The following is a 26,952-nucleotide window of genomic DNA, read 5'->3' as shown; positions in this document are numbered from 1 at the left end:
AAGCCGTAGCCCAAAGATGGTAAGCCTGTATGTGGGGGCTTTTCAGTTTTTATGATACGAATTCATGCCAGAATTCAATGTAATGCAGTACGAACATTGAATGATTTTCCCCCTTACTCTGAACCCTTTAAGCAACTCAATCTCTTCGTGCCATAGCCAGATATTTTCGAGGCTCCGCCTCTCTTCAGGTCGCAAGGTCGAAGCAGCAAGCAGGCCCAGGTCCGTTTCATTTCATCTCCCAGCCCGGGTTTATTCGAGCCATCCTAGCCAAGTTCCGAAGCCGGAAATCTAGCCAGCAGCCATGCGTTCATTATCTAGCCTACAAGCGATGCTGCTTCAGTCATGCGCCTCCAGTTACTGGCTGCTATGGACTTCAAACATATATATGTGCTATAGCTGGTGGGACTGCTTATTTGACTGGATAAAGAAAAACCTGGTAAGCTTCTAGCTCTAGGTCTTATATATAATCTGAATATAGGGGATATGCAAGTGGGTCTGCTCGAATAGAGACTGGGTCTCGATCTAGGGAACGATAAAGGGAAACATACTTATGTAGCACTTAGTACGATGAATAACAGGCAAACAGGACTATCCGTAGGTCGATCAAGGCAGAAGAGCATTATTTATACCTGATGGACTTCTGGTCTTTCCCCTGTATCCTCTGTATATCCTCTGTATAGTTAATTGGAAGTTAGGTATTCTAGGAATGAATCAACTATATCAACTGATCATGCTGTTGGTACTGTATAAGCTTCTCATTGTGCTCCTTCAACAGAACCGACTCCATAGCGACTCTGCCTGAGCACAACAATGACAGCAATGATAGTGCGCTGGCCAGGTAACTGTTGTTGCTGCCTATGCTGTTTGTATTTTTGAGATCCTCGTATTTGGATTTGAAGGTAGCAGAAGCCGAACTGCACTGTGGGGTTTACAGAAATAGCTGTCCAGAGGCAGAGGTTTTTTTGAAATGCAGACCAGCCCACCATCACACTGTAACCTACCTGGGCCACGACACAAACATGCAAAATAGATATGGGGTGAAATCGCCATGTGGTGTAGCCAGGTGCATCCAGCGACTTGCAACCAGCAACCTGTGCATGCTTATATGTTTATATGTTTCGATGACTTAACATATAATGTTCTCTAATAATGCTAACATTAGTTTAAGTTGTACAATTTACAAGTTTGATATTTACATTAGTTTAAGTTGTACAATTTACAAGTTTGAAAATATCAAGACTAATAAAAATATAACCTATTATTTTAGGTTTGATTCAACTTTGGTCCTCGGGAAAAGATCAAATAACACGATAAATTAATATATCTCTAAAAAATTTCTTTAGAAGTAATGAACCCGACCTAAAAACAGCTCAATTAATGTTATCTCCCTTCGTTTCGATTACTATAGTCGATGCCTACGGCAGGGACTAATAAGTGAAAATTATTAATTTAAATACAAATTAAGGATAAAGTTTATGACGTTGATTCATACGTTTATTCACCGGAAAATATGAGGTTTATGGAATCCGTAAAATGTGGGACATTAATCAATTTAAATTACTGAAATTGTCACGTTTCTTCTAAGCGAGATAGTTAGCAAGATAAAAAAGTGCGAGATACTATTCTTTCTAAAATATAATTTGAGTAAGGTTGATTGTTATGTTTTTATGTTTTTTAAAATATTATTTGAAGAAGGGTGATGGTTATGTTTTTATCTCTTTTTTTTAAAAGATATATGGGTGTTTATATGAACATGCTACTCTTAAAGTATGATAATAAGTTATTAAGAATGTGTATTCATAGGATACGCAATTACTTGGATGTACAAAGGCTGGTTAATATGTATTATTTGGTCAATTATGTTACTATCAAAACAATATATTTAATGAGAAATAGTTATTTTATAAATAAATATTAGTAAAATATTTCATAATAAATTTATTAACATTTATGGATTCTTTAATTTATTTAGGTAGACTAATAATTATCATTATTATTTTCAATATTATATTTCAAAGATTATTTCTAATCATATTTGGTAAACCCATAATGACTTATGTTGTTTTGAAACACTTTCAAATTGTATTATATATATAATTTTTTTTGGTAGGTAAGTATCCACAGACTTATCACAAGGACCACCTTAACAGTGCACCCATTCATCATCAATCCAAAGCCCTGTGGGTGAAAAGGTGAGCGGGCTTGGCCCAGGTAAGTCACTCCTCGCGACTAGTCAACACCCTCACTCAAGTTTGAGCACAAGACCTCACCATCATAATGAGTCTGACTTTACCAACCAGCCACCTCCGCCGACCTTAAAAGGTGAGCGGGCTTGGCCCAGGCAAGTCACTCCTCGCGACTAGTCAACGCCCTCGCTCAGGTCTGAGCACAAGACCTCACCATCTTTACGAGTCCAACTTTACCAACTAGCTGCCTCTGTCGACATTAAAAGGTGAGCAGGCTTGGCCCAAGCAAGTCACTCCTTGCGACTAGTCAACGCCCTCGCTCAAGTTTGAGCGCAAAACCTCACCGTCATAACGAGTCTGACTTTACCAACCAACCGCCTCCGCCGACCTTAAAAGGTGAGCAGGCTTGGCCCAGGCAAGTCACTCCTCGTGACTAGTCAACGCCCTTGCTTAGATTTGAGAACAAGACCTCACCGTCATAATGAGTCCGACTTTACCAGCCAGTGGCCTTCGCTGATCTTAAAAGGTGAGCGGGCTTGGCCCAGACAAGTCACTGGAGCACAAGACGTCACCGTCTTTACAAGTCCGACTTTACCAACCAAGTCCGACTTTACCAACCAGCGGCCTCCGCCAACCTTTTATTATATATATAATTTTAAGATAACTGTTAAGTTTGTTTATATATATATATATATATATATAATTTTAAGATAATTGTTAAGTTTCAAAAAAAAGGGAACGACCCACCATTATATTACAACATTATTACATTATCATTACAATCATTGCGTCAATGACAACCCTTCATGTATAATGGTGATTCGAATAAGGGTGGGGAGGTTATTAATGCATTGTCCCAACCACCCGGGGATAACATCCACTGTTAAATTGCTATCTCAAACACTAAATTGGTGAAAAAAACTACTTATTTGTGAGACAAGACACTCATGTTCGCACAACAATTTGATTGTTGAAAAAAAAAAAAAAAACACATATACTCTTAACCATTAAAACAACTCAAATTATATAAATATAAAAAAATAGATAAATAACCCATAAATAATTAAATTTAAATAATTAAAAGATAAAAGATACATATATCGATAACTTTTATAATCAACATCTCTCATCACAACCAGAACATGCATAGTAAGGGGCTTCAAAGATTGCATTTCAAAGCAACTTCATTCAGTTTCCACAACATTTCATCATGAATGAATTGAGATCTGATATCAGCTTCGACGATGCCTTTAGGTAGAAAAACAGGAAAAAGACGTGGATGCCTTCCCCGTGGAAGAGAAGTTCAACGTCCTTGTCAATCTTCCTCATATTCTCAACGTATCTGAGCTGCCAATCCTGCAGAGCGTCATGGCCGCCCACTGCAACCAGGGTAGGGGGAAGTGAAAGGGCGGAGATATCATGAGGAGGAGCATTCGGCCCAAATACATTGCAGGCGTGATGGTCCCTGTTGGCGCCCACCGGCAGAAACGCCTTCCAATGCCAGTCAGAGTTGTTGATATTGACGATTGGGGCTCCCTGAAGCCTGAGCTCGGAGAGCGTCCTCTCCTCTCCGCCGAAGAATGGGTGCAGAAGCACATGACCAACTATTCTCACTCCTTTCATCTCTATAATATCCTTCTCCGCCGAGACCCTGCAACCCACATGGTGAACTAGGTTTCCGCCTGCGCTGTCGCCCATCAGAAAACAGCGAGATAGATCTGCATTACCCGGGAGTTGGGCCCGACCGCCGCCCGAGCACACCCATGTGATGGCAGCAAAGCAATCGTCGGAGGGAATGGGATACCGGTGCTCCGGGGAGCGCCTGTAATCCACGGAGACGACTATAACTCTGCACCTCCTGGCTAAGCGCCTGCAGAATATATCGTATAATAGAAAATGGGGAGAGAAACTAGTGAACCCTCCACCATGGAAGTAGAAGACGACGGGCAAGCGGGGCCCCAACTCCTCCTCCGGCACGAAGAGACGAAGCCAGACTCTCGTCTCGGTATCGATGACGACGTCCTTGGTGTAAACTCCGCGTATGGGCGTGCTTTTTGCGGGGATTTTGTACTCTAGCCAGTTAGTAAGCCACCGATTGAAGGTTCCGTCGTTCCTCCTCGCGATATTGTTCACATATCCCATCAGTAGGCACACTATTCTCACTTCAGGCGGGTACGCGGCGGGCTTCGAAAACAAGATCTCACTTGTTTCGACCTTAACGTCCGACATCTCGTGTATATTCTCTCCACTCTCAGATTCGTCTAATGAATAAATAGTTCTCAGTATTCTGCTCTATAAAGCCATTTTTAATTAATCGGCTGGGACAGTTCTATCTTGCTTTGAATAAACAGGCTGCCATAACTGCCCTCTTTAGGTTTTTCAGTTATTTTTGGGGAGTTTGGATTAGCCGGTTGGTACAGCTACGAAGCCATAATAGTAACAATTAAATGCTACCAAATAAATCAGTGAGGCCAGCTCAGAAACATAATAAGCCATAATGGTTACAATCAAAAGTTACCAAATTCCTCTTTAGTTTGGTATAAACCAGTGCGGCCAGCTCAGAATCATAATAGTGACAATGAAATGCTACCGACGTGCTGTTGCTCTCTGACATCGGGACACCCTATGAAGACACGTATTAAAATCGCTTCATACTCATTAATAGTTATGAAATTTGATTTTGATAAATTCATTGATCTACCAAAATTGAGAGACAAAATCACTTCCATTTTGATAATAAAAAGTTGTTTTTGGTATATATATATATATATAAAATAAAATATATTTTTATAGTTACAATATTTATTATTTCTCCCACTTTTATGGTTATATGAACGTGAGGTACACCACTGAAATATATGAGAGGAAACCCAAAAAAAAATGTAAGGGGTGAAGGAAAATTATGGAGTGAAAGAGGGATGAAGATATAATAGAGAAAGTATCAAAAAAAATTAGCGGTGGGTTTGGGAAACAATAGAGAAACGCAACATTGTTGTAGGTGGGGAAAAATAACAAAGAAATAGGGGTGAGAGGAAATAATAGATAAAACATAAAAACCTCGGGGTTGAGAAATAATAGAGAAAGTTCAAAAACAATGCCACTGGGAAAATAATAGAGAAAACATAGGTTGGGGAAATAATGGAGAAAACACAATCCTTTTATGCGTTTTCTCTATTATTTCCCCCACCCCAACCTTCACATTCAATAGAGAAAACACAACAATCTTTTTTTGAGTTTTCTCTATTATTTTCTCCAGTTGTATCCTTGCACAAAAGTTTTTGTGTTTTCTCTATTATTTCCCCCCACTTACACCCTCTAATTTTCTTTTTGTTTTTTCTCTATTATTTTCCACCACCCCCACTCTCACAAAAAAACAAGTTTGTGTTTTCTCTATTATTTATCCCAATCCCCACACACTTTTTTTGTGTTCTCTGTATTATTTCCCCATTCTCACTCTCACAAAAATGTTTTGTTTTTTTCTCTATTATTTCTTAGAATCTCACCACCTCCACCCTCATAAAAAAATAACTTTATGTTTTCTCTATTATTGCACATTGGCCCCACCCTCACAATTTTTTTAGTGCGTGTTTTCTCTATTATTTTGCCCCAATCCTATCCTCTTTTTGTCTCCTAAAAGCAACACTTGGTTTGAGTTTTTTGGATATATGTCGATCCAATGCTTTTGACATTGTAGCCTTGTAAATTAGTATCAAAGGAATAAATAAAGACCATGAGTGCAATCTTTTGCAAAAAAATCATGAGTCTTGAGCCATAATCTTTATGTGTTTAGTAAGTGAGATGTGGTATGTTGTTACTCAATAGACGTGATTGCAGTATCTTCTACCAAGTAGAGTCTTTGAGAGCATGATGTAACTATTAAAAGCTAATTGTGGTTGAAGTTGAAATATATCATTTTTTCAAGTGCAAGTTTTTATTGTTTGCTACCTTACCTACATATTTAAAACATTGTAAAGAGTTGCAAGAAAGGAAATGTGGAAATATCAAAGAATGTTAGTTCTTCTTTGTCTTATGATGTCAATAATAACATTCAAAAACATAATAAGAAATCATGAATTCCAAAATTATTCAGCTCTATTAGTTCAAAAAAATTATATAATACAAAGATCATAGTTTGGGAATATGAACCTGAAGTGAATTGACAACTGCCTCAAATAACTCCTAAAAAAATTGATGATTACTTATGTTTAAGTTCAAATCCTCCACTTTAACACATTATTCATTTGTAAATATACCTATTAGCTTGCAAAAACCAATTTATTAGATTCGTCTAGTCAAACTTGAAGATATTGAATGGGGTTTAGAAAACGAACATAAATATGTCTATCTGGGGTTGATTTAGTTTGGTATAAATGCATTGGCCAAGCCTGGATTAAATGTGCTTTCTCTTTCTTGTGTTATAATTTTTTGGCATAATAAATTTGAAGTTGCCTTGCTAGGATTATTTCAAGCTTGTCGAGATAATGGCCATGTCAGGTCATCCATTATTACTAGTTATCAAGTCTCTTTGATAGATCCCCATATACATGAATTACTACAAGCCTATATTAACTTCTCATGTTTTTATATGTCTTGTTGATCTTACATTTCTTTGTTACATGCAATTGTATTCTTAATATTTGTATCCACAACACTATCAACTCGTAATTTGAATCTAATCAAGCAAGCAACAACTAAGGGCATGGTGCTCAGATATTGTAACACCCATTGTCTTAGGATTTTCTATACTTACTCTTCTTGAGGAATGGAATGTTATATATTGGCCCTTGAGTCAAAAAGATTTACCACGTACAAATCCACAAAAATTAATTGTTTATAACTCTGGGAAGGGTCCATTTTTAAGATTAGAGATCAATGACTAATAACAACCTACTTATGGATAAAGAATGAATATTTACTCAAGCTATGTCATCCAAAGATGCTAGTACTTTAGAAACCTTAAATCTCTAAAACCGTGAAGCCCTTCATAAATCTAAAAAAGCCACCTATAAATATTGTTTGACCTCCACTATAAAAACCCCATCAAATCATGTCTCCTATTATGAAGAATCTACCTCAAAATCAATAGAAGAACACATTAGCTAGCATATAGAGTGTAATGAGTGTCTAAAAATTATAAATATGATAAAAATCATAATTATTAGACACACTATAATTAGTAAACTACTTTGGTGTGACAAGATGTCATCAATGAATATAATAAAAAACTTGTTCAAATAAGGACACAACACACTATTCATCAAGCACATAAAAGTAGCTAGAGCATTAGTCAAACTAAATGGAACTACAACAAACTCATAATTCCCTTACCTAGTCCAGAAATTTGTCTTGTATATGTCCTCCTCTTTAATGCATACCTGATGATATCCAGATCTCAAATCAACGTTTGAGAACATTGTTTCTCCCTTTAACTGATTGAACAAGTCATCCACCCTCGGCAACAAATACCTGTTCTTGATGGTTACCTTGTTCAAATGCATGTAACCTGAGAGTACCATCCTTCTTATTCACAAGAAATATTGGTGCACCCTAAGGTGACACACTTGGCGTAATGTCTCCCTTGTCAATCATTTCCTTCATTTGCTACTTTAATTGTACTAACTCTAGAGTGACCATCTTGTATGGTGCCTTTGATGCTAGTGTTTCCCCTGCTATCAACTCTATAGAAAAGTCCACTTCTTTGTGAGGAAAAAACTCTTAAAAGTTTGCCGAAAAGACATCCAAAAATTGCTACAAGATTAGGTACCTTCTCAATACCTCCACATCCTCAACATCCTTACCTTTATCACTATAAATATGCACTACAAATAACACACAGCTTTTTATGTGACTATGCTTTTCCTATGTATTTATCACCATCCTAACTAATCTTGTTTTTTTCTTACCATGCAAGATTCTTTGTTCTTGATTGTCATCCAAGCAGTGAATGGCTTTATCATAACAATCTACTTTGGTCCTATGAAGATACAACCAATCCATACCTAATAGCATATTATATGATCCCAACAGAAATACATTCAAATGTGTTGATGTAAGCATACCATTCAACTCGAATGCACAAGTTCTTACCTAGTGATATAATCTCTTATTTGTACCTGTATCCAATTACACTAACCAAGATTTTTCATGCATTTCTTTATTCAAACAACACTTATCCACAAGGTCGGGTCTAATATAACTAAAATTAGATCCAAGGTCAATCAAATGGAAATAACTTGATCAAAAAGCTTACCGTCAATCTCGATAACAATTGCTTGGTGTTATGCTTGCTTGTTATCTAGCGCCGCATAAATTTGTGGAATGTTTTGTCCAACATCCCCAAATGTCTGTGTTTCCTGTGCACTATAAATTTGAGGCCCACCACCTTGATTCTACAAAAAATCCCTATTAAGAGGTTCCTTACCACATGTCCAACACTCCAACCATCATGTACCATCCCCTCTATTATGCTACTATGACCCATGTCCCTATCTAGCTAATTTTGAACTTCTTGTATGGTGCAACATTTTCTTTCCCCTCTACCTTCTAAGGCCTTGTTATTATCTGTTTCCATTTACCTTTACCTTTATCCTTCCCTTTCCATCCTTGCTAATATTCATTCTTACACTTTAACTACTCATAGTGATGCTTTACTTTCCCAATAACTTCCTCAAGTGATTGAGGCTCATCATATTCAATTCAATCTCTAGAAGGTAAAGTCAATCCACTGAAAAATCCCTAAAATTTATCCTTTTCATCCTTAAAATATGGTACATACCTCAATACCTCTAGGAACTTAGTTGTATACTCCTCATCTTTCATAGATCGCATCTTTGGCTCGTGAAATTCTTTGGCCTTACATTTGTGGTACCTTTCTGATAAGTACTTGTTCCTGAAAAGTCTTTTGAATTCATGCCAACTCAACTCCTCTGTCTTGATATCTCTAACATGCCTTACATCTTCCCACCAGATATTTGCTTTACCTTTTGAATGTCATTATTCTGGTCTCCATGTTATCTAAGTAATCATGCAGTTCGAAGAACTTCTTCATCCCAAGTAACCAACCCTCTGCATCCTTTGGTTTCTTCAAACTCCATCAAAAGTAGGTGGATTTGTTTTCTTAAACTCATTTGAAAAATATCCCCTATCACTCCTCCTATAAGGATGATAACGATGACAATCATAGTGCCTATCATAACCAAAACTAGAATAGTACATGTGTCCATCACCTCTCTTATCCGAAGTGTCCAAGAACCTGCCATCTCTAACCATGTCATCCCTATTTGAACTGTGCCCACCATGAGATATATTTTCATATTCCCCATTAGTTATGTCCTCTTGTCCATGTCTAATCTGAAGTTGTCCATGTCTTTGCAATTATAATTTTTTTTTAAGGATTATTGAATTGAATTTTTCTTATTTCTCCTATGCCTGCATGATTATGTCATTATCTACTTTGCAACTTCTTAATTCATCCTTCGTTCTTCACAATGTGTCTACTATGTCAGAAGAGTTCCCAACACCATGCTACTTGTTTGATCCATAGGGAGAATCTAAGGAATTGTAGTCTACCATATTGCTAGTCATCTTTGATCTCTTTTCTTCCAAACATACCATATCAGCTAAACCAAAACATAACATAATCAACATACCTCAGTGTAGTTCAGGGAGGATATCTCATCTGAAAGGTCAACCAGATTAGCACAATACATGTATAAACATAATCATAAAAACATATAGATATCATCCTAACCATATTCCAGTCATCAATGCATGACCATATCAACCACACATCATGACCTTATGCATGACAATTACACCCATATCATTGTATGCATAATCAAAATATGTACAACATACATGCATACACGATACATACAAACACTGCCATGCATAACCAACATAAATGACCTATACTCGTGATAAACGCATCCAATATCAACACCATCAACTTTCACATGGCAAAACTCCTGCAACCATGGCCAACACCATGTATACACAAAAATCATATAAACCACAAGCATAGAGAACACATAAGAAACGAACATGAATGCATGACTAACAGACCACCCATCCAGTCCAAGGGGTGAACCATGATCTGATACCACTTTGTAACACCATCCTTGCACATTTACCCAAGTTGACTAGTTCGTTGGGGAAAACATGTGATGAGAGGCTACTTTGATCTGATTCAACTCCCCATGTATAGTTAAGGAAGTGGAACTAACACAACACAACCAATCTGACCCTACACACATGCTACAAAACCTCCAAGAGCCAACCAACCTTTCCAGGTGACTAACCCCTGAGGCAACTTAACATTTTATTGACCTAGAGCCTCAATTTCTCCCATGACATGGGCATGCATGTGATTGGAGACCTCCAGTCACTCTCACAGCAAGTGCATGGAAGCGACTCGGGTCCTTTTCAGCTAGTTCTGATCCTACGACCCAGATTTTGTGCCACTTTTTTGGGGTCAGGTCACAGGCCACTGCCCATAAATTCATGAGACTTACAGAAATGAAAATTAAAATTGAAACAATGATACAAATGAAAATACTTGAACAAGGACTTGACTAGACCCCTACTAGCCATGACAGGAATTTCGTCAAACATGTCACAAATATGCATTCTATGGGTCATAACAACATATCTAAGCATAGGGGTCTCATACTTATCTGAGAATCACTAAGAACCATTGATGCCTTATCATATTATTTCATATATTCATTGTTCATTCATTTACAAATCAAAACATGATAAGAGCCATACATCATCACTATCATAAAACATACTCATAATGAACATGTAAACAATAGAGATACGAATGATACAACCATAAATGTTGCACATGAACCAATACATTTGCTCATAAAAGGCCAAGGAGAAGGAACTCTTATTAATGAATGTAAAAGCCAACCAGGTTTGGGACTTCCACGAAACACCCAACCATAGATCGACTAAACCAAATATTTCTTTCAGCCAACCACTCTCGTGCCATATTCCAAGCATGAATGTGGGACTCATTACCAAAACTCAACCAAGGATTCCTGAGGCTACATCACCTCACCCTCATCAATAGAACCAGGCTTTACCACAATCCACACCAGATCACTAGGCCCTAAATAAGAATGTATGCCACTAGATTTCTCCACCTATACAGTGAGAAATTTTACTATCTCCTAGTCTCTAGGCTTTACCACAATCCACATTATATTAGTAGGGCCTAACCAAGACTCCAGTCTCTAGTATTTAACCACATATCCCATCTCAGGATTCCCAGGCCCAATTGAGACTCCACCCTCTAGGCTTTATTGTATATCCTGCAATTCATCGGTCGAGGATTCCTAGGCCCACCAAGCTAACATAAAATCAGTCTTTACTGCAACCCATAGCCCAGTTCAGGGGTGACAATGCCATGTGTTCTTTGTTTCAGAGACCACCTCACTAAGTTTCGGATCTAGCTCAACCAAAAACATGAGAACCCATCACACCATGGCTATCTGGAAATGGCAAGGCAAGGCTCAAGAACACTGTCACACCCGGAAAAACCCATTCTAATGACAACAAGAGAACCAAGAACACACATGCATAACCATTCATGCCAAAAATAGCAAGGGAAACACACATGCAAATCGATACCTGCAAATAATCTCGTTGTAGCGACTTGATCCAGCTCTTCCTTGTTTGATCCTTGCTTTCCTTTGCATTCTTTGGTTTCTTGATCCAATGCTGAAGTGCTCCAAGAAAACTCTAAGTGTCCAAGAGTGAGAGAGAGAGCTCCAAAACTGAACTAACAAAAAGTTCCAACTAATCCTTATAAGCTTTTTTATTAATGAGGCCTCCATTTTCTTCAATTTTCCATTATTTTCCTTCATTTTCCTCCTCACATGCAACCTATGACCTCTCACCTTCCTTTTCTCCTACTTTCCATTATTTTCATAAAAAAAATGCCAATTAATGCCCAATGGCTTTCCAAAGCCTTTGCCAATTTCCTTAGCCATAAAATGCCAAATGAACACCCACACTCAGATGTCTTGCCCAACATTTAGCTTGGAATAAGTGTGCCATAACCGTGGTATTATTTTACCTATATTAACTTTTATTACATGGAATTTTCATTAGGGCTATTACAAAACCCTCCCCCTTGGGGGAACACTATCCTCAATGTTTAATGACACCTGCAACCAATAAAACTGTTGAAAGAAAAACATACTGCCCATGGATCTTTATAACTTAGCTCAATGTAGTACTTACAATGATCAACCTACTGAAAAGCAAACCAACATGACAACATAACCACATGACAACCATAAGGGACATGACACCCATACTGCTTATTGGATCTTTATAACACAACTCATGGCAGTGTTTACATCCATATACATATGTACATATACCAAAAACATCACACCAAAACATACACCAAAAACATTCACTCAACCAATGAATAAGGAAGGAAACATAGCCCACATCTGATCTACCATCTCCCATGTAGCTCGTCTGGCCCAAAGTGCTTCCACTACAATTTAACCTACTCGATTGCTCGGTTCCGAAGCATAAGCATCTTTCTCTACAATATACAAAGAGTTTTTGGCTAGAATTCTCCATCTTCCTTCACCTCCAATACAAAACAATGAATCACATGATCAACATCTTTAACAAACAATCTAAACTTTAAAATGGGAACTGATACTATTACTCGTTTCATAGAGATAACAAAAAATTGACCCAATTTTGAAAAGGGGCAATGCAGAACACACATATTTTTTTAGAACATAGTTTTTGGCACTTTAAATAACCGATACGATTACCCATTTCGTAGGGGTAGTAAAAATGTGACCCGACTTTGAAAAATGGTGACGCAGAATACATATTTTTTTTTTTTGAGCATATCTTTGACAATTTAAATTTTCTTATGTATCAAATATAAATATTTGTTTTTAAATGTTAGTGATTTTCATGCTGATTTTGAACCCTGTTGATGCAACGTTTTGATACAACATACCTTTTTTTTAGAGGATTTATTTTTCACAGTTTAAAATTTATTATGTCCATTTTTTTAAATTATGATTACTTAAAAAAAATAAAATATATATATATATATATATATATATATATATATATATATAATATATATATATATATATATATATATATATATATATATATATATATATATATATATAGATATATATATATATATATAGAGAGAGAGAGAGAGAGAGAGAGAATAAATAAATAAAAATGCTTAAAAAAAATAATCTCATAAACCATAAAAGAATTTGGAGAAAAAAAAACACAAAACAAAACAAAAGAAAAACATAATTTAAAAAATATATATAAAACTAAGTCAAAATAGCAAAAAAAAAAAAACACAAAAACAAGAAAAAAAATTAAAAACAAACTAGATTACAACCTCGACAACAAATGCACCGCAAGATGACATATTTGGCCTAATGTATCCCTTGTCAAACATTTCCTTCAACTGTAACTTTAACTCTACTAACTGTGGAGTGATCATCCTGTATGGTTCCTTTGATGCTTGTGTTGTTCCTAGTACTAACTCTATAGAAAATTCCACTGCTCTGTGAGGTGAAAAATATGAAATCTCTGTCGGAAACACATCCTAAAATTGTTGCAAGATCGGGTACCTTCTCAATACCTTCGCATCCTCAACATACTTACTTTTATCACTATAAATATGCACTACAAATAACACACACCATTTTCTACGACTACGGTTTTTTGCAAAGTTGTCACCATCCTAACTAATGTTTCTTTCTTCTTACCCTGCGAGATTATTTGTTCTCCATTGTCATCCAAGAACTCAATGGTTTTGTCATAAAAATCCACTTTGTTCCATCGAAAATACAACTATTCCATACCCAATAGCATATTATATGATCCCAATGGAAATGCATTAAAATGTGTTGATGTAGGCATACCATTCAGCTCGAATGGACAAGTTCCTACCCAGTGATATACTCTTTTCTTTGTACCTATAGCCAAGTGCACTAACCAATATTCTTCATGCACTTCTTTATTCAAACCACACTTATCCACTAGGTCAGGTCTAACATAGCTAAAGTTTGATCTAGGGTCAATCAAAATGGAAACAACTTGATCACAAAGCTTACCATCCATCTTGATAACATTAGCTTAGTACTTTTCCTGCTTGCTATCCAATGTTGCATATATATGTGGAATGCTCCGTTCAACATCCCCAACTCTCCGCGCTTCCTATGCACTGTAAATCTGAGTCCTACCACACTGATTCTTTGAATAATCCCTTCTAATAGGTTCCTTAACACATGTCCAACACTCCAACCGTCCTGTACCATCACCTCTATTCTGCTACTATGACCCATTTCCCTGTCTAGCTACGTTGAACTTCTTGTATGGTGCAACATTTACTTTCTCTTCTACATTCTAAGGCCTTTCTGTTTTTAGATTCCATTAACCTTTACCCTTATCATTATCTTTCCTTCCTTGCTGAGATTCATTCTTATGATTTGACTACTCATAGCAATGCTTCAGTTTCCCAAAAATTCCTCAAGTGATCGAGGCTCATCATACTCAATATGATCTCTAAAAGCTAATGGCAATTCATTGACAAATCTCTAAACTTTGGCCTTTTCATCCTTAAAATATGGTACATACCTCAATAGCTCTAGGAACTTTAGTCATATTCTCCTCATATGTCATTGATCTCATCTTTAGCTCGTAAAATTCTTTGGCCTTACTGTCATGGTACCTTTTCGACAAGTACTTCTTCCTGAAAATTCTTTTGAATTCATGCCAAATCAAATCCTTTACCTTAATATCTCTAACCCGCCTTACATCTTCCCACCAAATATTTGTTTTACCTTTAAGACTGAATATCGCTATTCAAGCCTTCATGTTGTGTGAGTAATCATGCAGTTTGAAGAAATTCTCAATCCTAGGTAACCAAGCCTCTTTATCCTTCGACTTCTTCAAATCTCCATCAAAAGTATGTGGCTTAGATTTCTTAAACTCATCTGGAAAATATCCCCTGTCACTCCTCTTGTAAGGATGATAACGATGACAATAATAGTGCATGTCAAAACCAGGACTAGAGTAGTACATGTGTCCATCACCTTTCCTATCCAGAGTGTCCAAGAACCTTCCATCTCTAACTATTCCATTCCTATCCAACCTATTCCCACCATGAGATCTAATGGCATATGCCCCATTAGATTTGTCTGCTTATCCATGTTGGATCCAAAGTTGTCGATGTCTCTGCAATTCTGACAAACTTTGAAGGATTACTATGTTGAATTCTATTTGTTTCTCTCGTGCCTGCATGATTCTATCATTATTTTCTTTACAACATCTTAATTATTCCTTCAATATTCTCAATGTGTCTGCCATGTTAGAAGAGTTCCCAACACCACGCTGCTCATCTAATCCATAGGGAGAATCTCGGGAACTGTAGTCTACCATATTGCTAGTCATCTTTGATCCCTTTCCTTCCAAACATTCCATGTCAGCTAAACCAAAACATAACATAATCAACATACCTCAATTTATTTTGGGGAGGATATATCATCTGCAAGGTCAACCAGATTAGCACAATACATGTATAAGAATAATCATAACAACATATAGATATCATCCTAACCATATTCTAGTCATCAATGCATCACCATATCAACCACACATCATGACCTCATGCATTAAAAGTACACCCATATCAATGTATGCATAATCAACATATGCACGACATGGATGCATACATAATACATACAAACATTGTCATACATAACCAGTGCATAACCGACCTATACTCATGATAAACACATCCAACTTCAACACCATCAACTTTCACATGGTGACACCACTGCAACCATGAAAAACACCATGCATACACAACCAACACATAAACCACAAGCATAGAGAACACATAAGAAACCGACATGAATGTATGACCAACACACTGGCCATCGAGTCCAAGGGGTAAACCATGCTTTGATACCACTTTGTAACACCCTCCTCCCACATTTACCCAAGTTAACCAGTTCACTGGGGTAAACATGTGACGAGAGGCTACTATGATATGATTCAAGACACCTTGTACAGTTAAGGAAGTGGAAGTGACATAACACAACCAATCTGACCTTACACACATGCTACAAAACCTTTAGGAGCCAACCAACCTTTCAAAGTGACCAACCCCTGAGGAAACTTAACATTTTATTGTCCTAGAACCTTAGTCACTCCCATGACATGGGAATGCATGCAATTGGGGACCTCCAGTTGATCTCACAACAAGGGCATGCAATCAACTGGGGTCTTTTTCAGCTATTTATGAGCCTACGACACCATATTTTGTGCCACATTTTTAGGGCTAGGTCTCAGGCCACTGCCTAGAACTTCATGAAACTTCTAGAAATGAAAATTGACATTGCAACAATGATACAAATGAAAATAATTGAACATGGACTTGGCTGGACCCCTACTAGCCATGACAGACATTTCGTCAAACATGTCAAAAATATGTATTCTACAGGTCCTAACGAAAAATATTAGCATAGGGGACACATACTTATTTGAGAATCACTAAGAAGAATTGATGCCTTATCACATTCGTTGCATTATCATCTACTAGGTCATGTATTCATTTTCATTCATTTACAAATCAAAACATGATGAGAGCCATACATCATCATTGTCATAAAACATACTCATAACCAACATGTAAACAACATAGATAACAATGATACGCAACCATAAATTCCACACATGAACCAATAAATTTTCTCATAAAATACCCAGGAGAAGGAACTCTTATTAATGCATACAAAAGCCAACCAGGTTTGGGACTTCCACGAACCACCCAACCAGATATTGATTGAACCAAATGTTTCTTTCAGCCAATCACCCTCGTTCCATATTCTAAGCATGAATGTGGGACTGATAACCAATACTCAACTAGGGATTCCCTAGGCTACACCACCTCACACTCATTAATAGAATCGGGCCTTACCGTAATCCACATCGGATCACTAGGCCCTAAACAAGCATATATACCCCTAGATTTCTCCACATTTACCATGAGGAATTTTCATGTCTCCTAGTCTCTAGGCTTTACCGCAATCCACATCAGATTATTAGGCCCTAACCAAGACTCCAGTCTCTATGATTTACCGTATATCCCATCCTAGGATTCTTAGGACCAATCGAGACTCCACCCTCCAAGATTTAATGTGTATCCTTCCATTCATCGGTCGAGGATTCCTAGGCCCACCGAGGTAACAAAAAAAATGACTTTACAACAACCCATAGTCTGATTCATAGGTCACTAGGCCATGTGTGCTTTCTTTCAAATACTGCCTCACTTATTTTTGAATCCATTCGGCAATCCAACTCAACCAAAAATATGAGAACCCATCACACCACGACTATCTGGAAATGGAAAGGTAAGGATGAAGAACACTATCACACCTGGAAAAACCCATGCCAATGAAAAAAAGAGAACCAATAACACACATGCATAACCATGCATGTCAAAAGTAGCAAGGAAATCACACATGCAAATTGATACCTGCAAATAATTGCATTGTAATTGCATGATCCTACTCTTCCTTGCTTCATCCTTGCTTTCCTTTGCCTTCTTTTCTTTCTTGATCCAATTTTGAAGTGCTCCAAGAACACTCCAAGTGTCCAAGAGTGTGTGTGAGAGAGAGAATAGAGAGAGAGCTTCAAAACTGAACTGGCAATAAGTTCGAACTGATCCTTAGAAGCGTTTTTATTGATGAGGCTTCTATTTTCTTGAATTTTCCGTTAGTTTCCTTCATTTTCCTCCTCACATGCAACATGTGACCTTTAACCTTCCTTTTCTCCTAATTTGCATTATTTTCATAAATAAAATGCCAATTAGTGCCTCATGCCTTTCCAAATCCTTTATCATTGCCTTTGCCAATTTCCTTAGCCATAAAATACCAAATGAACAATCACACTAGGATGTCTCTTTCCCAACATTCAGCTTGGAATAAGTGTCCCATAAGCGTGTTTATTATCTTTCCTTTATTAACATTTATTACATGTAATTTTCACCAGGGATGTTATAAAGAAATGTGCATTCAAGGGATTGAGAAGTGTATGTTCCAGAGAAATGAAGATTATTTTTGAGTAAAGGAATATTTGTGTACCCCAAGGGACAAAACGTTGACGTGTCAAATAATGTGTGAATGCAAATTAACACAAAGGACTTGGCCTTGTGGGACCTCAACTAAAGTTGAAGTGACAGAAGTCATGTAAGCCATGTAAGGCTACATGGATGCCACATGAAAATCCAGAGGACATGGGTAAGACGGTGTGGAAAGATCGTTGATGTGGAATACTATTAGTGTGATCTATGGCATGCAGGAATGGCCTTTCTATATGGCCAAGAGGCTGGTTTTTAGATGACATCACCATTATGTTAGTGTGACATCTACAAGATATTGACAAAACAATGACATGCCGAATAATTTTTTGAGATGTCACGTAGATACCAAGGTGGCTCCATATATGATATGTACATGAGTGTGGTGGGACCATGGTTGCATAAACAAAAAATAGTAGACCCCCCTTATTATCTATTCGAAAGGAAGGGGAGCCCCACTATTAACATAGATTATTAACGTAAAGAGGTGGCCAAGTGGAGAATATCAGTTAGGGAGAAACTTCTAGGGGTTTAGTTGCAGAAGCAATAAGTTGTGGACACCCCCCATTATTAACTATTGGATAGGTTAGGACCCTACAATTTATATAGGTCATTGATCTATTTAGGCTAGTCATAAGAGGGCTTCAAGATATGATAGGTTTAACCACCAACCACATGAGTACCACATGGAAATGTGTGATTTGATAGTATATGAAGGGGCATATCTCCCGATCCCGAGGTAATATTGAGATAAAAGTGGTATCATAGGAAATACATTGAGCACTGGTGTTATCCAAAGTGAGTTTCCCACAGTTTGGGAAAGAAGAATGTTTGTAACCCCATTTCCATAATGAGACCATGGAGGATGGGTTAGTTAAAAGCAACACCTCCCATCAGCCTAGAAACATCCAAGGGTGTGGTAGGGATATTTACATAGTGCTATTAGAGATAAGGTTCTATATTGAACCTTTGGAGATAAGATTGAAGCTCTTTTATATAGTGGTATCATGTCAGAGTGCCTAGATTCAACACTCGGAATGGATGGTACTAGGAAAATGAGATTTGAACCTCTATTACAATGTGGAATATCACACTCTGTGTTTTTTTAAATATTTATTGGTTTCTCTATAAATTGGTTGGTGATTTTGTGTGGTACGCATGTGTTTATATCAAGACTGTGAAATGAAAGGAATGGCAGATTCTCATATGTTCGTTTATTTTCTAATAGGCCTTTAAGATTGAAAATTTCATGGTTTTCAGTGTTGGTAAAAGCTTGATTTAAAACTTAGTGATGATATGAATATAAACATGTTGATATGCACTTTGATTTCTAGAATATGTGGCTGACAATAGTTCTAGATGTGTGAAGAGCAATAGATCAAGGTAATAAGTTGATTTTTTTATGTTGATATAACTAATAGTTATGTGTGTTTGAAAACACATAAGAAGACAATTACAACAAGAAATAAAAGGATGGACAAGAGTATGGTAAAACATAGCATGAAAAATATCCTTTATAATTAAGAAAGGGAAATTTCCCCTTATGGAGAAAAAACCTGTAGGGGCTTGAAAGTTGAGCTAAAGAGTTGCGAGGTAGAGAATAAAAATCTCATGAGAAAGAAAAAAAAATAGGCAAGGTTGAACAAAATACTATTAAAACTCCTGTAGTAAATGCAAGAGTTGTTGCAACAAGCATAAACCTCCAGAGATATAGAGGAATGTCATGCTGACAGGGCTAGAAAGGAACATCATAAGGCTAGAGAGAAAAGTAAGTTAGTTTCATGTTGGAACTATGGCAGGCACATAGAATTATTGATATCACTATATATATAGAGAAAGATTAGGTTGGAGGATACAAGTAATGTGAAACTTGAATCAAAACACCATGAACTTCGTCAAGTTATGAATCCCATCATAATATAAGTGGTTCAAGTAAATAACATTGCAAGAAACATTGTATAGTTCATTTTGTGTTAAATTGTGGTGGATATATAAGGTCATGAGTTCAATATCCGACAACTCTATGGTTAGACTAATATTTTACTTTTATATATGAAGTTTCAATTTCTCAAATAAACAGTCAGTCATAGAAGAAGCATCTTGTCACATTATGATCGAATTTTTTGCTTTCTATCTAGTACACTCTCATAAGGGAATTATGTATAATGGTTAATTTATTATATGGCTTTAAATATTTATTTGGAGTTTTTGAGCTCATTCTTAAGCCAATTGAAATCAAGAAAATGCACAATGATCAATGTTTAGAGGTGGATGCTTCTTAGAGCATGAAAAGGCTTGTTAACATATATTGATTACCAAAATATCTATTGAATGGTATTGAGGGTTTATGAGAAGGTTGTAGTGGTTTTGATGTATGGCAAGAATAGGTTGTAAGAAGGATTTTGTGTGACCAGATTGATGAACTAGTTGGAGTAGAGTATGGATAATAGTATGAAAACTCGTGGAAGTAATTGATATGATAGTTTATGGAAATAATTGCACTGACGATGTTGGCATGTTGTGATTGTGGTTGTAGTGACAGTGATTGCAATGACAATATGTGCAGGTTGTGACAATGTTTGTAGTAAAAGTGCTTGCAGGTTGTGATTCTTTTTGTGAGAGCAAATTCATTAATAGGTAACCATAGAATATTATGGTGGATATAGTTTGAAAGCTTTTGAAAAGAGGTCCACCATACATTGAATAATGAGGTGGGCCCCTCCACTAAGGTTGGAGCCTAAAGCAAGTTAGATATTTAACATAATCGAGGTTGGTGCCTCAATCAAGCTGGAGCCTAGAGTAGGTCAAAGCTTGCTCATCATCGAGGTTGGGGCCTTAATTAGGTTGTAGCTTATCATAAGTAGAATCTTGCATATTTTTGGGGTAGTCTCTATTGAGTTGTGTTAAATTCTTTCCACGACTAGCCCCAGTAGCTAAGTCAGGGGGTTAGATGGGGAGCAACCAGCGCCCCCTGCATTGCACCAGGTGTAGCGGTGGGGTCATAGGGGGGCATGGAAGCTCCCCTCTACAAGGTTTGGGGCAGTGCCCTGGGAAACTTTTGGACCCTATACTATGTGGCCGGACCTACCTATGGTTTTGTGCATGGATTTCACACATGGTTTTGGGTGCAATAGTTTTCGATCCATTATATTTTGTAGATCCGGTTAAGGGAACTACGATTATGTTCTAATCCAGTGTTAATGGATTGGGGTTTATGGATGCTTCGACATGTATATATATGTAATGTAACATTGAAATGAACATAATGAAAATTCAATCTAGTAGACCAGGTTTTGGGATCCAGGGGAAAGTCTATGTGTATATTGTTTTATGTGTTATGCTCTCGACCTTGTTTATTTTCTGTTTTTATAATTCTTATGCAGGTAATTTATGTATGGGGTTAAAACTGTTAGGCCCCTATACTACTAGTGTAACCCCTTATTGTTATTAGTACAACCCCCTTGTTATATTGTTGTACCCATGTAGTCCCCATATTTTTATTATTGTGCTCCATATAATCCCACTATTGTTATTATTGTGCTCTTACATTATTATTGTTATGTCGGCTCTGATTATATTATGACCCCTTAGACTCCTATATATAGAAAGGAGGTTTTGTCATTTGTATCATCCAAGAATTGTTCATTTATGTAATGTAAAGGAGGTTGCCCCCTCGAAGAGGTTGAATTCTAAGGCGTTGATCTATCTTTTCTATCTTTTTGTGAGTTGGTTTCATAACATTTGGTATCAGAGCTTTGAATTCTAGGGTTTCACTACTCCAAATAGGTTATCGTGGAATTTTCACTGTAAATTTCTTTTTGCGACGCTTCAGAAGCAGAAAAAGGCCCATTTGAGACGAACTCGCGCTAAATCTCAAGTCCGAATTTCAGAGCTTGTATCGCTATATTTTCAGAGATATGCTCTGAGGAAGTTAGGGTTTTTGCAAGCTCCGGAATTTCAACTAAAACAGGTGATCGTGGGATTTTCGCTATAACTATTTTTATACGAAGTTTTAGAAGCTAAAACAAAAACCCATTTGAGAATAAATTAGTCTGAACCTTGGCTCCGAAATTCAGATCCTGTCTCGCCACAGTTTCAGAGATATAGTCTAAGGAAATTACGGTTTTTACAGAACCCCAAATTACTTTCCAAACAGGTCACCTTGGGAAAATCGTCATAACTGTCTACCTGAGCATCAGATTGAAATTCTGTAAGAAGTTACAGAAAGAGGACAAACTGTATTTTCTTTTGTATATTTTTCAGATCCAAAGGTCAAAACAGTGACACGTGGCACTTCATACAAGTTCGCTCTTCTGAAAAGGTATATAATCAGGTCATCTTGGGAGATTGTGGATAACTCTTTCTTGGAGAATCCAATTTTGATTAGAATGGTGGCATTGGAAAGAGGAGACAGAGGGCTATTTCAGGTCACAATTTTAGAACTAGAAGAGCCGAAATTACAGATTTATAGTCATTTCAAGATCGAGCTCCTAAAATCAAGAAAAGGTGATATGAGGAAGTTTGATGGCAAGGATCCGGTAAATTGGATACGAAAGATGGAGCAATATTTTGATCTACATGAGGTGCAACTGTTACAAAAGGTACATATTGCATCTTCATATTTAGAACCAGATCAATTTTTATGGTATAAAGGGCTTTATTATCGTAAACCACTTGTTACATGGTCAATTTTCACGGAGGAAATGATAGCACATTATGACTATACAAAGAGAAACACATTCTTTAGCTAATTGATAAATCTCAAGAAAAAGTGTTCAATGGAAGAGCACATTAAGGACTTTCAAAAATTGAATATAAGAGTAAATGATATTTCAGAGAAGCAAAGGATTGATGTCTTCATAGGTACTTTAAAGGATAACATTCAACTTGAGGTCCATCTTTGGGAACCTGATTCATGATTATAATTATGGAAGTGTTTCTTCTCCTAGCCTTCCACAACCTACAAGGTTTACACCACAACAATTGGAAGAAAAAAGAGAAAAAGGGCTTTGTTACAATTGTGATAGCAAATGCACTAAAGGTCATAAATGTGCTGAGAAGAAACTATTTTACATAGACTATGAAGAGGAGGAAGAAAAGGATCAAAAAACATCAAAAGAAGAGGATATATGCCAGGACCCAGCCCGAGAGAAAGAAGAAATGAATCCGACCATATCTTGTAAAGCATTGGAAAGAATTACCACTCCTCAAACTCTCAAGATAAAAGGACATATCAAGAAGAAAAAGGTTCAAGAAGTGAAAGATCACATCGAGAAAGAAGAAATGAATCCAACCATATCTTGTAATGCATTGGCCGGAATTACCACTCCTCAAACTATCAAGATAGAAGGACATATCAAAAAGAAAAATGTTCAAGAAGTGAAAGATCACATCGAGCATCAAGAAATGAATCTGCCCATATCTTGTAAAGCATTGGAAGAAATTACCACTCCTCAAACTCTCAAGATAGAAGGACATATCAAGAAGAAAAAGGTTCAAGCAGTGAAAGATCACATCGAGCATCAACAACAAGTTCTCCAACTTTTAAAAGATAACACCACTTTGGTGTAGAATTGAATGAAACAACAGGTAGATCAATATCGTAGTGAAAAAAAAATTGATGTAGGTGATTGGGTATTTTTATGGTTACATCTCAAGCAAGCTATTTATGAGAAGGAAATGTTGGCAATTCTACATGCACTTAAGAAATGGCGACCTTATCCAATGGGAAGACACTTCAAGGTAAAAATGGATCATGATGGTCTCAAATACTTTTTAGAACAAATATTATCTTTAGAAGAATAGAAAAAATGGGTCACAAATATGTTGGGTTATGACTTTGACATCATCTACAGAAAAGGGAAGAAATTTTTTGTCGCAGATGCACTCTCAAGAAAGGTTGAGGATGTGGAAGCATTGTTTTGTGTTATTTCTATTATCCAACGAGATTGGATAAACGAAGCAAGGGATGAATGGAAGAAGGACAAAGAAGTGTGGCCACTCATTCAAAAGTTGCAGAATATCCCAATTCAAACAATATTGCTAGAACTTGAAGAGGAAGGAAAAATCATATTAGAACCTGAAGCAGTCACAAAAACAAGAACCTGATAGCAATGAAATCGATCAATTTTAGAGTATCTCATCAAGTGGAAGAACTTACCCACTGAATATTCCACATGGGAGGACAAGAATTTTATACAGAAGCATCAAGAACTACTCAAGCATTGAGGACAACACTTTTTGGAGGAGAGGGGCATGTTAGGCCCCTATACTACTAGTGTAACCCCTTATTTTTATTAGTACAACCCCCTTATTATATTGTTGTATCCATGTAGTCCCCATATTGTTATTATTGTGCCCCATAGAATCCCACTATTGTTATTATTGTGCCCTTACATTATTATTGTTATGTCGGCTCTGATTATATTATGACCCCTTAGAATCCTATATATAGAAAGGAGGTCTTGTCATTTGTATCATCCAAGAATTGTTCATTTATGTAATGTAAAGGAGGTTGCCCCCTCGAAGAGGCTGAATTCTAAGGCATTGATCTATCTTTTTGATCTTTTTGTGAGTTGGTTTCATAACAAAAACCTGCATTTCGTATTAGAGCTGTTTTGGGTTCAAGGGGATGCCTTTATTGCTTACGGGTTTTGCTTGGGCCTGTGGTAGACCTTGTTTAGTGGGAGATCTACGGGATCGATTCTTGTGGTGAAAGAAGATGGAAAGCAGTGAAAATATAGAGATCAAGAAATTTAATGGTTAGAGTTTTAAGTTGTGGAAACTCAAGATGGAGGATCTGCTGGTGGATAAAGATTAGTGGATCATGGTAGATTCAGGTACTAAACCAATGGCAGTGTTCGATGAAGAATGGAAGAAGTTGCAACGGAAGGCAAAAATCACAATAAAATTGTGTGTCTCAGATTCAGTATTGTTGAATGTATGAGGGAAGCTACGGCGAAGGATTTGTGGTACAAGTTAGGGACTTTGTACCAATCTAAGTCTCTAGTGAATAAACTATTCCTACAGAAAAAGTTGTATAACCTGAGGATGAAAGAAGGAGACCCAGTCACAGAGCATATGAACACATTTAATACTGTGGTAAGCCAGTTATTATTTGTGGATATTAAAATTTCAGATGAAGATAAGTGCATCAGTTTGTTGTGTTCTCTACCAGATTTGTGGGATAGTCTGGTTGTTGCAATAGGTAGCAATGCAACTTCCTTGTAGTTTGATGAAATAGTCTCATCCTTGCTGAAGGAGGAGATGAGACAAAAAAATATGGAGATTCAGAATGGTGATGCCTTGTCAATACGAGGATGGTAATAGAATAGAAACAAAAATAAGTCCTCGAGTGGGAGATCTAAATCTCCAGGAAAACCTATAAAGGTGTGCTAGAAATACAGAAAGGAAGGACACTACAAAAGGGATTGTAAATCTAAAGCTCCTAAGAAAGGAAAGGGATCTAATGATGCTCCCTCTGTAGAGGCGAAAACCACCTCAGATGAAGGTGGGGATGTGTACTTGGATTCTTCTTCAAGTACCCATGTATATCATGAGGCATGGTTGATTGACTCAGGTTCATCCTTTCACTTCACTCCCCATAGAAAGTGGTTTTGCGAGTATGAGAAATATGATGGTGTGATGTCTTCTTAGGAGATGATAGGAAGGCTAGAATCATTGGTCAAGGAAAATTTAAGTTGAAGTTGCAAGGTGGAAGAATTAGAACACTTCTGAGTGTTTTGCATATTCCTGCATTAGCCAGAAATTTGATATCTATAGGAAAGTTGGATGATGCAGGTGTAAAAATAGTGTTCGATAAATACACCTACAAGACTGTTCCGGGAGCACTAGTATTGATGTGAGGAGTTCAGATTGGAAGTCTATACAAGCTGCAAGGTAGCACTATTATTGATGGGTGCAACAAATTATTGGTTCCTAAAAGTGGAGTAAAAAATCTAGTGGTCTCTGGAGAAAAGACCATGTTATGGCATCAAAGGCTTGGACATATTGGAGAGAAGGGCCTTCGAATACTTCATGGTAAAGGTATGGTAGAAGGTATGTCTAATAGCTCTCTTGATTTTGATTTCTGTGAAAATTGTGTATATTGGAAGCAGAATTGGGTGAGTTTTCCCTCTCGTGGTAAGATGGCAAACATTTATTAGAGCTTGTGCAAAGTGATGTGTTTGGACATGTGTCGGTTCCATCACTGGGTAAGTGTGTGTACTATGTATCATTTATAGATGACTTCTCAAGGAATACATGGATATATTTTCTCAAGAATAAATCTGAAGTCTTTGACAAGTTTAAATAGTTTAAAGCTCTGGTGGAAAACTAAACAAAGAAGAAGATAAAGATGTTGACGACAGATAATGCTGGAGAGTTTTGCAAGAAGGAATTTGAAGAGTTCTATAAGAACTGTAGTATAGCATGGCAGAAAACTAATCCATAAACACCTAGGAAAAGTGGAGTTGTAGAAAGAATGAACAAGGCGTTGATGGAAAGGGAAAGAAGCATGCTCAGTGATGCCTGGTTAGGACTGGAATTCTAGGCAGAGGCGGTGGAGACTGCATGTTACCTTGCCAATAGATCACCTTC

General features: G+C 37.0%; 1 pseudogene; it reads right to left on the bottom strand.

Moving 5' to 3' along the window:
- Nucleotides 1-3,223: 3,223 nt before the first annotated feature.
- On the bottom strand, nt 3,224-4,457 carry LOC149231467 (putative carboxylesterase 18 pseudogene; annotated as a pseudogene).
- Between the last annotated feature and the right edge of the window lie 22,495 nt (nt 4,458-26,952).

Source organism: Pinus tabuliformis, chromosome J, assembly GCF_031772625.1.
Source record: "Pinus tabuliformis cultivar Carrire ecotype Pingquan chromosome J, CPIR1, whole genome shotgun sequence".
Lineage (NCBI taxonomy): Eukaryota > Viridiplantae > Streptophyta > Pinopsida > Pinales > Pinaceae > Pinus > Pinus tabuliformis.
This window is presented reverse-complemented; position numbering and strand designations above follow the sequence as displayed.